This window comes from Dasypus novemcinctus, chromosome 29, assembly GCF_030445035.2.
Source record: "Dasypus novemcinctus isolate mDasNov1 chromosome 29, mDasNov1.1.hap2, whole genome shotgun sequence".
Classification (NCBI taxonomy): Eukaryota; Metazoa; Chordata; class Mammalia; order Cingulata; family Dasypodidae; genus Dasypus; species Dasypus novemcinctus.
In genome coordinates, this window is record NC_080701.1 from 29,796,816 (window position 1) to 29,809,613 (window position 12,798).

Sequence of the window (12,798 nt, forward strand, 5' to 3'; positions counted from 1 at the left end):
TATTGAGCACTAAGAGAGTCCATCCCCACCTTCAGCAGTGAGGGGGCGGCTGGTGCTATGTCAGTTTACCTGGGCAACTGTGCTCATTTTGGACCCACATGGCATAGATTACTGCCCACAACTACTGCTCAATCCCTGCTCAAGGTAAGGGAGGAAAGGGTGTGTAGCTTCATCAGTATCTCTGGGTAGCTACAGATATTCTTGTCCTATATAACTGGGACTATCACACACAGTTGTATCTCTGTCCCTACCTCTGAAAGAGGAGAAAGGTGGGAGAAGTTTCATCAATTCTTGGAGCAATGTGGGCAGCTTCAGCTTCCACAGATTACAGCACCAACTACATCCTTGACTCCTACTATACAACGAGCAAGGAAGAAAAGACAAGAATTCCCTAAATTAAAGGAAGAAACCACACCCCAAATAAATACAACTAGTAAGCCAGATGCAAAGACACCAACAAAAATTCACAATCCATACCAAGAAACAGGAAGATATTGCCCTGTTAAAGGAATAAGATAAGCCTGCAGATGACATAAAGGAGTTGAGACAATGAATCATATATGTTCAAGCAAATGCCCTTGATAAATTCAATGAGGTGACTGAAGAGATTATGGATATTAAGAAGACACTGGGGGAGCACAAAGAAGAATTTGAAAGCATACTAAAAAAAAAAGATATTATGGGAATGAAAGGTGCAATAAATGACATACAAAACACACTGGAGGTATATAACAGAAGATTTTGGGTAGAAGAAGAAAAAAATCTGTGAGTTTGAAGACATGACTTCCAAATGCAAACATAAAAAAGAACAGAAGAAGAAAAGAATGGAAAAAATTGAACAGGGTGTCAGGGAACTAAATGACACCAAGGGACATGCAAACCTATGTGTCATGGGCATCCCAGAAGGAGAAGAATAGAGAAAATGGGCAGAAGGTATATTTGAAGAAATAATGGTAGAAATTTCCCAACCCTATTGAAGGGCATAGATAGCCATGTCCAAGAAGCACATAATACTCCTACCCAAATGAATCCAAATAGACCAACTCTGAGACACTTATTAATCAGAATGTCAAATGCCAAAGCCAAAGAAAGAATCCTGAGGGCAGGAAGAGAAAAGATATGCACAACATACAAGGGATACCCAAAAAGATTAAGTACCAAATTTGCATAAGAAACCATGAAGGCAAGAATGCTGTGCTATGTTGTATTTAAGATACTGTGAGAGAATAACTTCCAGCCAAGAATTTTATATTTGAGAAGATTATCTTTCAAACATGAGGGCAAGTTTAGAATATTCACAAGTAAACAGAAACTGAAAGGGTTTATCACAAAATGACCAACTTTGCAGGAAATACCAAAGGGACTGTTAGAGCCTGAAAAGACAAGACAGGAGAGAGAGGCTTGGAAGAGAATCCAGAAATGATGATTGTATAAGTAACATTAAATAAAAGTGTCAAAAGAGTGGTGAAAATAAAAAGTCAGATAAAACTTAAAGGTCAAAATGGATGAAATAAGACCTGTCTTTACATTAATAATATTGAATGTTATTGTATGAAACTCTCCAAACAAAAGACACAGAGTAGAAGAATGGAAAAGAAAATATGAGCCTTCTATTTGCTGTCTGCAAGAGACTCATTTTAGAGTCAGGATACCAATAGATTGCAAGTGAAAGGTTGGAAAAAGTTATTTCATGCATTCAGTGACCCAAAAGGCTTCGGTAGCTATACTTATATTGGATGAAATAGACTTTAAAAGCAAAACTATTAGTAGAGACAAGGAAGGATATTAGAAATTAATAAAAGGGATGACTCACGAGGAAGAAATAGCAATCATAAATGTATATGCACTTAACCAGGATGCCCCAAGATATAGGAGGAAAACACTGGCAAAACTGAAGGGAGAAGTAGATGTCTCTACAATAATGGTTGGAGACTTCAATACACCACTCTCAACACTGGATAGAACATTTGGGCAGAGGATTAATAAAGAAACAGAGAGCTTGAATAAAATGATAAGTGAACTACACCTAATAGACATATACAGAACATTGCACCCCAAAACAGCAGGCTATACATTCTTTTCAAGTACTCATGCATCTTTCTCCAGAATAGACCATATGTTGGGTCACAAAGCAGATATCAATAAATTCAATAAGATCAAAATTATACAAAGCACTTTCTCTGATCATAATAGAATAAAGTTGGAAATCATCAAGAAATAGAAAAAGGGAAATTTCACAAATAGATGAGATTAAACAGCACAATCTTCAATAATCAGTGGGACAAAGAAGACATTTCAGGAGAAATCAATAAATATCTCGAGATGAATGACAATGAGAACACAACATATCAGAACCTATGGGATAGAGCAAAGGCAGTGCTGACAGGGAAATTTATATCCTTCAATGCTTACATTAAGAAGAAAGAAAGATGTAAAATAAATGCCTAACTACACAACTGGAGGAATGAGAAAAAGAACAGCAAACTAATCCCAAAGCAAGGAGAAGGAATGAAAGAACAAAGATCAGGAGTAAATGAAATTGAGAACAAAACAAAACAATAGAATTAACAGAATCAAAAGTTGGTTCTTCAAGAAGATTAACAAAATGGACAAACCCTTAGCAAGACTGACTAAGAAAGAAAGAGAAAAGATGCAAATAAAGGAAATAAAAAATGAAAAGGGGAACCTTACTACTGACCCCACAGAAATAAAGGAGATCATAAGAGGATACTATGAAAAACTTTATGCCAAAAATCTTGACAATGTAGACAAAATGGAAAATTCCTAGAAATGTGTAAACAATCTACACTGACCCTACAAGAAACAGAAGACCTCAACAAACCAGTCACAAGTAAACAGATTGAGAGTTATCAAACGGCTCCCCAAAATGAAAAGCCCAGGACTAGATGATTTCACATGAGAATTCTACCAAGCATTCAAAGAAAATTTAATACCAATCACTCTCAAGTTCTTCAAAAAAGTTGAAGAAGGGATGCTACAAGTTTACTCTATGAAGCCAATATCACCCAATACGAAAGCCAGACAAAGATACTACAAAAAAAGAAAATTGCAGATGCATTTCTTCAATGAATATGAATGCAAAAATCAGCAAAAAAATACTTGCTAATCAAATCCAACAACACATTGAAAGAAATATTCATCATGATCAAGGGGGTTTATCCCAGGCATGCAAAGGTGGTTCAACACAAGAAAATAAATCAGCATAATACAACACATGAATAAATCAAAGAAGAAAAATCACATGATTTTATCGATTGACACAGAAAAGGCATTTGACACAATACAGCATCCTTTCTTGATAAAAATACTACAAAAAATAGGAACTGAAGGAAACTTTCTCAACATGATAAAGGCCATGTATGAAAAACCCACAGCTAACATTGTCCACAATGGTAAAAGATTGAAAGCTTTCCCATTGAGATCAGGGACAAAACCAGGATAACCCCTGTCACCACTGTTGAACAATATAGTGCTAGAGACTCTAGCTAGGGCGATCAAGCTTAACAAAGAAATAAAAGGCATCCAGATTTGAAAGGAAGAAGCAAAACTTTCAATATTCACAGATGATACGGTCCTATATCTTGAAAGTCCTGAAAAAATCTACAGCAAAGCTGCTAGAACTAATAAACGATTTCAGGAGAGTGTCAGGATACAAGATCAATACACAAGAATCAGTGGTGTTACTATAGAATTGCAATGTGCAATTTGAGAAGAAAGTCAGGGAAAAAATTCCATTTACAATAGCAAATAAAAGAATCAAATACTTAAGAATTAACTTAACTAAGGAGGTAAGGCACTTGTATTCAGAAAACTACAATGCATCGCTAAAAGCAATTTTGAAAAAGAGCTAATTAATTGGGAGAATATTCCATTCTCATGGATTGGAAGACTAAGTATCATTAAGATATCAATTCTCCCAAATTGATATACAGATTCAATGCAATCCCAATAAAAATTCCACCAGCATTTTTAAATAACTGGAAAACACAACTATTAAATTTATCTGCAAGTGTTAAGAGGCCCCGAATAGCCAGAAACATCTTAAAAAGGAAAAATGAAGTTGAAGGACTCTCACTTCCGGACTTTAAATTGTATTAGCTAGCTACATAGAAAAACAGCATGATATTGGCATAAAGACAGACACATAGACCAATGGAACTCAGCTGATTGTTCAGAAACAAACCCTCAGAATTATTGTCAAGTGATTTTTGACAAACCTGTCAAAATAATCCACCTGGGACAGAACAATCTATTCAACAAATGGTGCTGGGAAAACCAGATATCCACAGCCAAAAGAAAGAAAGAAGGCTCCTATCTCACATCTCATACAAAAATTAACTCAGAATGGATCAGACATGTAAATATAAAAGCAAGAACCATAAAGCTCCTGGAAGAAAATGTAGGGAAACATCTTCAGGAACTGTTGGTAAGTGGTGGGTTCTTAAACCTTATACTGAAAGCATAAGTAAGGAAAGAAAACATGGATAAATCGGACCTCCTCAATCATACACACTTCTTTGATTCAATGGACATCAACAAGAAGGTGAAATGGCAGCACACTCAATAGGAGAAAATATTTGGAAACCACATATCTGATAATTGTTTGATTTCCATTCTATACATAGAGATCATACAACTCAACAATGAAAGAGCAAGTAATCCAATTTTAAAATGTGCAAAAAATTTAAATAGACAGTTCTGCAAATAGGGAGTGCAAATGGCCAAAAGGCACATGAAAAAAAATGTTCCTTATCACTAGCTGTAAGTGATATGCAACTCATATCAACAATGAGATATCATTTAACACCATACGGAAGGGCTATTATTTAAAAAACAGACAACAATAAGTGCTGGGGAGAATGTGGAGAAATAGGAACACTCTTTCATTGTTGGTGGGATTGTAAAATGGTGCAGCCTATGTGGAAGACAGGTTGGCTGTTCTCAGGAAGCTAAACATAGAACTGTCATGTGATCCAGCAATTCCTCTACTAGGAATCTATCCAGAAGAACTAAAAACTATGATACAAATAGACATCTGCACACCAATGTTCATAGTGCCATTATTCACAATTACCAAAAGATGGAAACAACCCAAGTCAAGTGCCCATCAACCAAAATTGTGTCAAATGTATGCTATGAACTTTGATAGGTGGTAAGAGTCTGATAATACTATCTCATAATCTGTAACAAATATTCCACCATGGTGTGGCATGTGGGTGAGGGAGTGTTGTATGGGAATTCTACAAAGGTCCATGATTGTTTTGCAAGTTCACAACCTCTGCAATAAAAATATATATTTTTTAAAATAGGGAGGGTTGGGGAAAAATACACCAAACGTAAGATAGGGACTATACTTAGCAGTAATATTTTGATGATGCTTTTGCATAGTTTATAACAATTGTTTCACAACAGTGCAAGGTGTTGGTGGAGGGTGATGTATGCGATCCCTATAATATTATGCATGCTTAGTTTTTAAGTTCACAACCTTTACTATACACTTATTGTCTATGCATGTTCATGTAGTAAAGATATACTTCAATTAAAAATATATTTTAAAGTGTATGGGATGCAGTGAAGGCAGTGTTGACAGGAAAATTGATAGCTCGAAATGCCTTTATTATTAATAAAAAAAAAAGAAAGAGCTAAAATCAAAGAACTAACTGCATGCCTAGAGGAACCAGAAAAAGAACTGTAAACTAATCCCAAATAAGGAAGGAAATAACAAAGATTACAACATAATAAAATGAAATTGAAAATTTTAAAAAAGCAATAGAATCAACAAAACCAAATGTTGGTTCTTTGAAAAGAGAAAGAAAATTGACAAGCCCATGGCTAGACTGACAAGGAAAAAATAGAGAAGATGCAACCAAATAAAATCAGAAATGACAGGAGTGTCATACTACTGACCCCACAGAAATAAAAAGGATCATAAGAGGTTATTATGAATAACTGTATAGCAGCAAATTAGACAACTTAGATGAAATGGACATTTTCCTAGAAACACATGAACAACCTACACTGACCCTAGCAGATACAGAAAATTTCAACAAACCAATCACAAGTAAACAGACTGAATCAGCCATCAAAAACCTCTCAACAGAATGAAAGTTGATGCACAATGTACGTAGAATTTTTAATTACATTTATTGTAAAAGTGCATAAATGAATAGAGTTGAGATTAACACTTAAGAGTGAGTATAACTAACACTAGTGATTTATAAATGAGATTGTGGCAAAAAGGTATAGTCTGTGGGTGAAAATGTCAATTGAAAAGGAACTAGAGAATAATCTAGGGGATGCATAGCAGTGACTTTTGTGGTAGATGAAGACTGTGGTTAATATCATGCATAAAAGAAAGTTTCTGTTTTATTAAGTTTTAAGCATATGGTGAAATATGAGAAAATTACAGCTAATGTAATTTATGGACTATAGTTACATATAATATTGTAATATTTTGGCAGCAATAGCAAGGAAGATAAATCAATTCTAGGAGACAACTATAAGGGGTATAAGAGGATATGGGACTTTTCCTTTTATACAAATGGAAACATACTCAAATTGACTACAGTGATGACAGCTCAACTCTGTGATGAGAATGAGCTCCACTGAGTGTACACTTTGGATTATAGAAAACATGGGTCTGTATAACACTTGGATTCTAGTGGTAGAAGATAAGACTGGTTAACAGGGAAAATATGAGAACATTCTCTCATGAACTGTAACAACTGTGTAATACTAATACAGGGTTAGTAATCTGGTGGGTTGGAGGGAAAATACATCAGATATAAAGTATAGACTATAGTTAGTAGTAATATTTTAATGATGCTCTTACATAGTTTATAAAAAAGTTTCAAATTAATATAGTGATGGGGCCCATTATGATGATAGGCACGGCAGTTTTGTAAGAAATTTTACTCTACTTTACTGTTTATGTATATTCATATAGGAATGATATGCTTCAATAAAATTTTATCAAAAAACATTTCAAAAGACTGGTATATTCCATTGTATTTCAAATATTCATCAATAACAATTTAAAGTGAGGGAAAGAAGAAAGACCAATAGAACATAATGAAGACAAGCCCATGTAAACTTTTAATTCCTTCTTCAGACCAGCTCCCTGATGACCTTCTCAAGGTGTCAGTTGCTGCTGGGTTCCAGGTGGAATTCTGGGGGATTCTCTGCAGTTGGTTGAGTCTGGCGGCTCTGTGGTTACTGGGCAGGGCCCTGTGATGACTCCAGGGTACTGAAGGGCCTGTGTCCTTCTGTGGAGCTTTACCTTGGGCTGCTCCTCAGGAAGCTGGGAGAGGGGGTGATGGAGCTGCTGCCTGATGATACGAGTTCCGACCACATGTTCCACAGTCTCCAGGGGGAAACAGTGGTATGTCCACCTGTCATCGGTTTCTTGGTGGGCCTCTTATTTTTAGTCAGATTTGTGTGGTCTGTGGAAAGGCGACTTTATATAAGCCGTGAAAAGCAGCTTGCAGACATCCTGGCTGCACTAACTGAAGAAAAATGTCAGCTCCTTGACAAGATTAGTGCTACCGTCAAGGTATATAAAAAGGCTGAGACATCCCTAGAAGATGCTAGGCTCGAGAAAGAGACTTTAAGGGTCCCCAGCCTTGTGGACGCCTACAGGAAGGCAAAGAGGATGAAAGCGATGCTGAATGGAGAGTTAACTTTGTTGGTACGTGAACTACAGGAGGAGAGATCCAAACACTTCCAACATGAAGAGGCAATGGAGAAGATGCTACAGGCACTGGAGAGATTTGATGAGGTCATGACATCAAACACAGAAGAAGGTAGGTTTTCAAAACTAGGGTGTGGCCCCCATCAACTCTGTGATGGCCCCTTCCCCTAGAGTAGGCTAGTGATGTAAACAGTGCTGTCCCTTTCTTTCCCTTCAGGCCTCCAAAGCGTCCAAGGACTTTCAGCCACTCCGACTCCATCTGAGTGTCACTGAGGCCAGTGGACGATTGACATGGGCTGGAGTTTCTCCATCTTTCCATCCGGACTACAGAATAAAGATACTCCATGGTCAATTCCTCTTTGAAATGAACTAACCCATCTCAGGAAAACACCAGAAAAGTGGCCCTTACTTTCTCTTCAAAGGCAACTGAATTCTCTGTCAGCACTGGAACAATTCCTTGTAAGTTTAAGAGACTAATTGTCCTCACATTGAAAGGATCTAACTATATTTTTCAAGACTTTGTTTCCCTTTTTCTTAATTTTGTAAGTGATTTTCTCTGTATTATTCTCTATTTATCACATTTTATTGTAATTTGAAATTGTATGAAATATAGCAATAAAAATACTTTAAAATAACATTTTAAAAATTTCTCAACAAAGAAAAGCTCAAGACTAGGGAGCTTCACAGGTGAATTTTACCAATCATTCCATAACAATTAATACCAAACCTACTCAAACCATTCCAAAAAAATTGAAGAGGAAGGAACACTAACTAAATCAGTTTATGAAGCCAACATAAATGCCAAATACCAAAGCCAGATAAAGATACCACAAGAAAATTATAGACCTGTTTCTCTTTTGAATACAGATGCAAAAATCCTCAATAAAATATTTGCAACTCAAATCCAACAGCACATTGAAAAATTATACAATATGATCAATCAAGTGGGTTTTATCCCAGGTATGCAAGGGTGGTTCAACGTAAGAAAATCAATTAATGTAATGCACCACATTAACGAATTGAAGCAGGAAAAACACATGATTATTTTGATTATTTTGATTGAGACAGAAAAGGCATTTTACTAAATAAATCCTATTTTTAGTTTTCTAACTGTGGTGGAGTTCAGTAAGGTTAAACCTGGTAGAGAAGTCTCTAACTGGGGAAAAGATGTGTGCAGATGATTACATTTCCAAGTGGAGTGTATGTGTGTAGCCAGAATACCCCTGGTCTTTACCAGTTAGTAACAACCAAGATGATGACAATGAAAGCACAATGACAATGGCGAGCACTTACTAGGCACTTACCATGGGCTAATGACTGTGCTAAGCATTTATAGGTATTATTTCAATCTCACAATAGCCACATAAAATAGATGTGAATTCAAAATATTTACTATAATAACCAAATGATAGCAGATATTACCTCCTACCTGTGAGACCCCTTCACTCTCCCATACACAATCAAAGACTTCCTTACCTCCCTATCCTCCCATCTCCAGTTATTTCTGGAAGCCTTAGGAGTGTCACATGCACTCATGTTCTTTCATAAAATATGCATATATTTTTTACTTTTTCAAACTTTGATTTTGAATAATTTCAGTTTTACCAGAAAAAATACAAAAGTAGTACAAAGAACTCTAGCATACCTTTCTCCAGACTTCTCAAATGTTAACATTTTACATAACCACAGTCCAATTATCACAATATGTTGTTAACATTGATAAAGAACTACAATAAAATCTTCAAGGTTTCTTCTCATTTTTCCAATACTCTCATTTATGTCCTATCTCTGGTAGAAGATCCAGTCCAGAATCACATTGCCTTAGTCAGCCAAAGAGCTGCTGATGCAAAGTACCAGAAATCTGTTGGGTTTTATAAAGGGCAATCGTTTGGGGTAGAAGCTTACAAGGCCCTAAAGAGTCCAACTTAAGGTACCATAAGAGGTACTTCCTCACCAAAATCTGTTGCTATGTTTTGAAGCAAGAGGGCGGGAGAGACCAGCGAGGGTTCAGCCTTCCTCATTCCTCTTAAGGCTCTGTGCTCCCAGCTCCTTCTGATCTCAGCTGTAGGCTGGACGCCTCGTCTCTCCTGCTGGGGCTCATTTCTTTCTGGACTCAGCTGCTCTGTTCTCTTTAAAGATCAACTCTAAACTATCAGGCAAATGGCTCATCTCTCTTCTCCAGGCCACAGGATCGAAATCCTCTCCTCTTTCATGTCTGTGGAGCTGGGTGAAAATCAATAAACTGGGTAAAAATCAATAAAATGACTTTATTATAAGCACTATTTCTACAAGTCCTTTATCAGGGAAACACATGGGTTCCTTTGACAGAGCCTTCTTTAGTGGTTAGAAGAACCGTGGAGCAGATCCTGTGGAGAGCAGAATGGAGGGCTGTGTCTAACCTGAGGGTCTGCATCTGGCCTGCAGTGGGAAGCTGCAGGAGTTGAAGGAGAAGATCCTGGCAGATAAATCCCTGGTTACTAGAATTGACCAGGACAGCAGAACTGCACTGTGTTGGGCATGTTCAGCTGGACATTCAGAAAATGTTGAGTTCTGTATTCAACTTGGAGTGCAAGTGAATCATAAAGTTGATGCAGGCTGGTCTTCTCTCCATGTTGCTGCTTCTGCTGGCCGGGATGAGATTGTTAACGCCCTTCTTGGAAAAGTTGCTCAGGTGAATTGTTGTCAATCAAAGCAGCTATTCTCCCCTGCATTGTGCAGCTTCCAAAAACAGGCATGAGATTGCTGTTATGTTATTAGAAGGTGGGGCTAATCTAGATGCTAAGGACCATTTTCAGGCTACAGCAATGCACTGGGCAGCAGCAAAGAGTAACTTGAAGATGATTAATATCCTTCTGTACTACAAAACATCCACAAACATCGAAGACAGGGAGAGGAACAGTATACTTAGCCTGTGATGAGGAGATAGTAGAAGCAAAATTGCTGGTGTCCCAGGGAGCAAGCATTTACATTGAGAATAAAGAAGACATCCAAGCAAGTTGCCTGGGTTTAATACTCAAGAGAATAGTGGAAGGCTAAGCGGCTTGGATTTCTTCTTTGTATGCGTTGTAGTTGTCCTCAGTGTCCTGGAAACTAATGTACTTGTGCACAAGACATATGTGTATGATGAAGTTTTGCTCACCTTTAAAGACTTATAACTTGTTGAATATGGTTCCCATTCAGGTAGTTATTCTATGCTTACAACATGCTTTCCAGTCAATGAGTAACTCTTGAGTGTTCTATTGTTGTATATTATTCTATAGTGAATTTTGTCTCATTTTGAGTAAGTGATTCTGTGGTCATTGTGAACACCCAGCACCCTCCCATGTACCCTCTGTTCTCCTCTGAAGCAAGACAAGCCGAGTAGTACCGGGCCAGTTTTTTGGCTAAATGTTTCTAGGTGGATTCTAGAATGTTCCTCCATACAGTTGAAGTCTTTGCTTTGCAAGCTTACTCAGAGTCCTATGCCAATATTTTCTGTTTTTTCAATTCATAAGGTTTAATTTATTTTTGATATAGAAGAAATTCTTATATTTTTTGGTGGACCAAAGTTTAAGTTGGAGGGCATGCTGTCCAACTTTAGCATTTGAAAATAAATAAAATAAAATACTGAAAAATTAAAAAAGAAAGAAAGTACCATGGACAGGAGTCAGAAGACCTGGATTTGCAATCTGCCTCTGCCATTCACTAGTTATATGACCATGAGCATGAATGTATGTCCTTCTATAGAGTAGAGTAAGTAATACCTCCTCTGCTCTTATCCGAGGTAACTGTTGGATTAAATGAGGGGATTTCTGTATGTTGTAGGATGTCACATAAGCTTCAGATATTCTTCTTGTTCTTTTTTCTTACTACATGCCACTGGTGGCTTTCCCCTGCATATTCTGGATTATACTTCCATCTCCCTGGCCAAAGGAGAGCCCCCTCTCTGGGTTTAGGAGCTGTTTTCAGACCCATGAGGAGGTAAGGGATTACTGGAGTGACCTACTGATCCTCCACAAGAATGAATGTGCCACAAGGCTCCAGACCCTTTGGCTGAGATTGCTAGAAACAGAACCTCTGCCTCTGTCTGAAAACAACCTGACTCTTGATGGGGCATGATATTGCAAGGCTATCACTCTGACAGACCCAGCTATGGGTTGTACCCAAGTCAGGCCAGGTGACTTGTCAGCCAGCTTCCTGTCTCGGGGCTGTGCCAAGCAAGGCGGGCTGGACAGTGGGCCACACCACAGTACTACCCAGCTTCAGTGTTGGGAGCCATTTCCTCTCTACCATCATTTTAAGGGCAATGAAATAACTGGCTCCAGTGGGAAAAATCAAGGCAGTTAATGCTTGCTGGTTTGGGGTTTTCTTCATTTGGTTTTATGGGACTGTGTGGAGAGTTTGACTGATACAGTTTTATCAGGTCCTCTTTCACCTAAAAGGGCATGCCTCGAGCATTCTTTGCCAAACATAATGAAATTGCTTGACCAGGGCTCTCGAAGGAAGAATGGTCATACATTTCTTGAGTATTTGGCCCAATAATGTGAATTGTGAAATGATTTTCAGAGAACTACCCAAAGATATCCTGTTTGGATAGGAAATGAATTGTGTGTGTGTGTGAATGTGTTTTAGTAGAAAAGCGAATCTTACAAAATCATCCCAGGACCCTGTGCTTTCTCTAATCTATTTAAGCTGTGTGTGTTGGGGAAGAAGGAATAGAATTACTATGTATGTCTTCATGCTTCCTAATAGGACAGGAGAAAATAGATTTTTACCAGTGAGAGCTATTGCAGGTGATCCCATAGTAATCTCTCATACAATCATAAGTCACCAGAGCTTGTGTCTCTTTAACACCTTGAGGTATTTGTTTCTCCCATGAGTCTTTCTTTGGGATTCAGGCTTCATCTGGGCATTCGTTCTACTGTTTTCTTATTTTCTTAGTCCAAACAAGTCAAGGGTTTTGAAAAAGTCCCTAGAGCATGTGCACACTCCACCAGATTGTGCAATACACTCAACTCTGAAAAAGAGAGCTTTGGCTGGAAAGAAGCAATGAAACTGGGGATGGCCAGCTACATTTGGCAATAGGCAATGGCAAGATCTGAGACCCT

The 12,798-nt window shown here is 37.7% G+C and overlaps 1 pseudogene; it reads left to right on the forward strand.

The window, feature by feature from the left end:
- Nucleotides 1–10,091: 10,091 nt before the first annotated feature.
- LOC131276590 (26S proteasome non-ATPase regulatory subunit 10 pseudogene) lies at nt 10,092–10,747 on the forward strand (annotated as a pseudogene).
- Nucleotides 10,748–12,798: the final 2,051 nt, after the last annotated feature.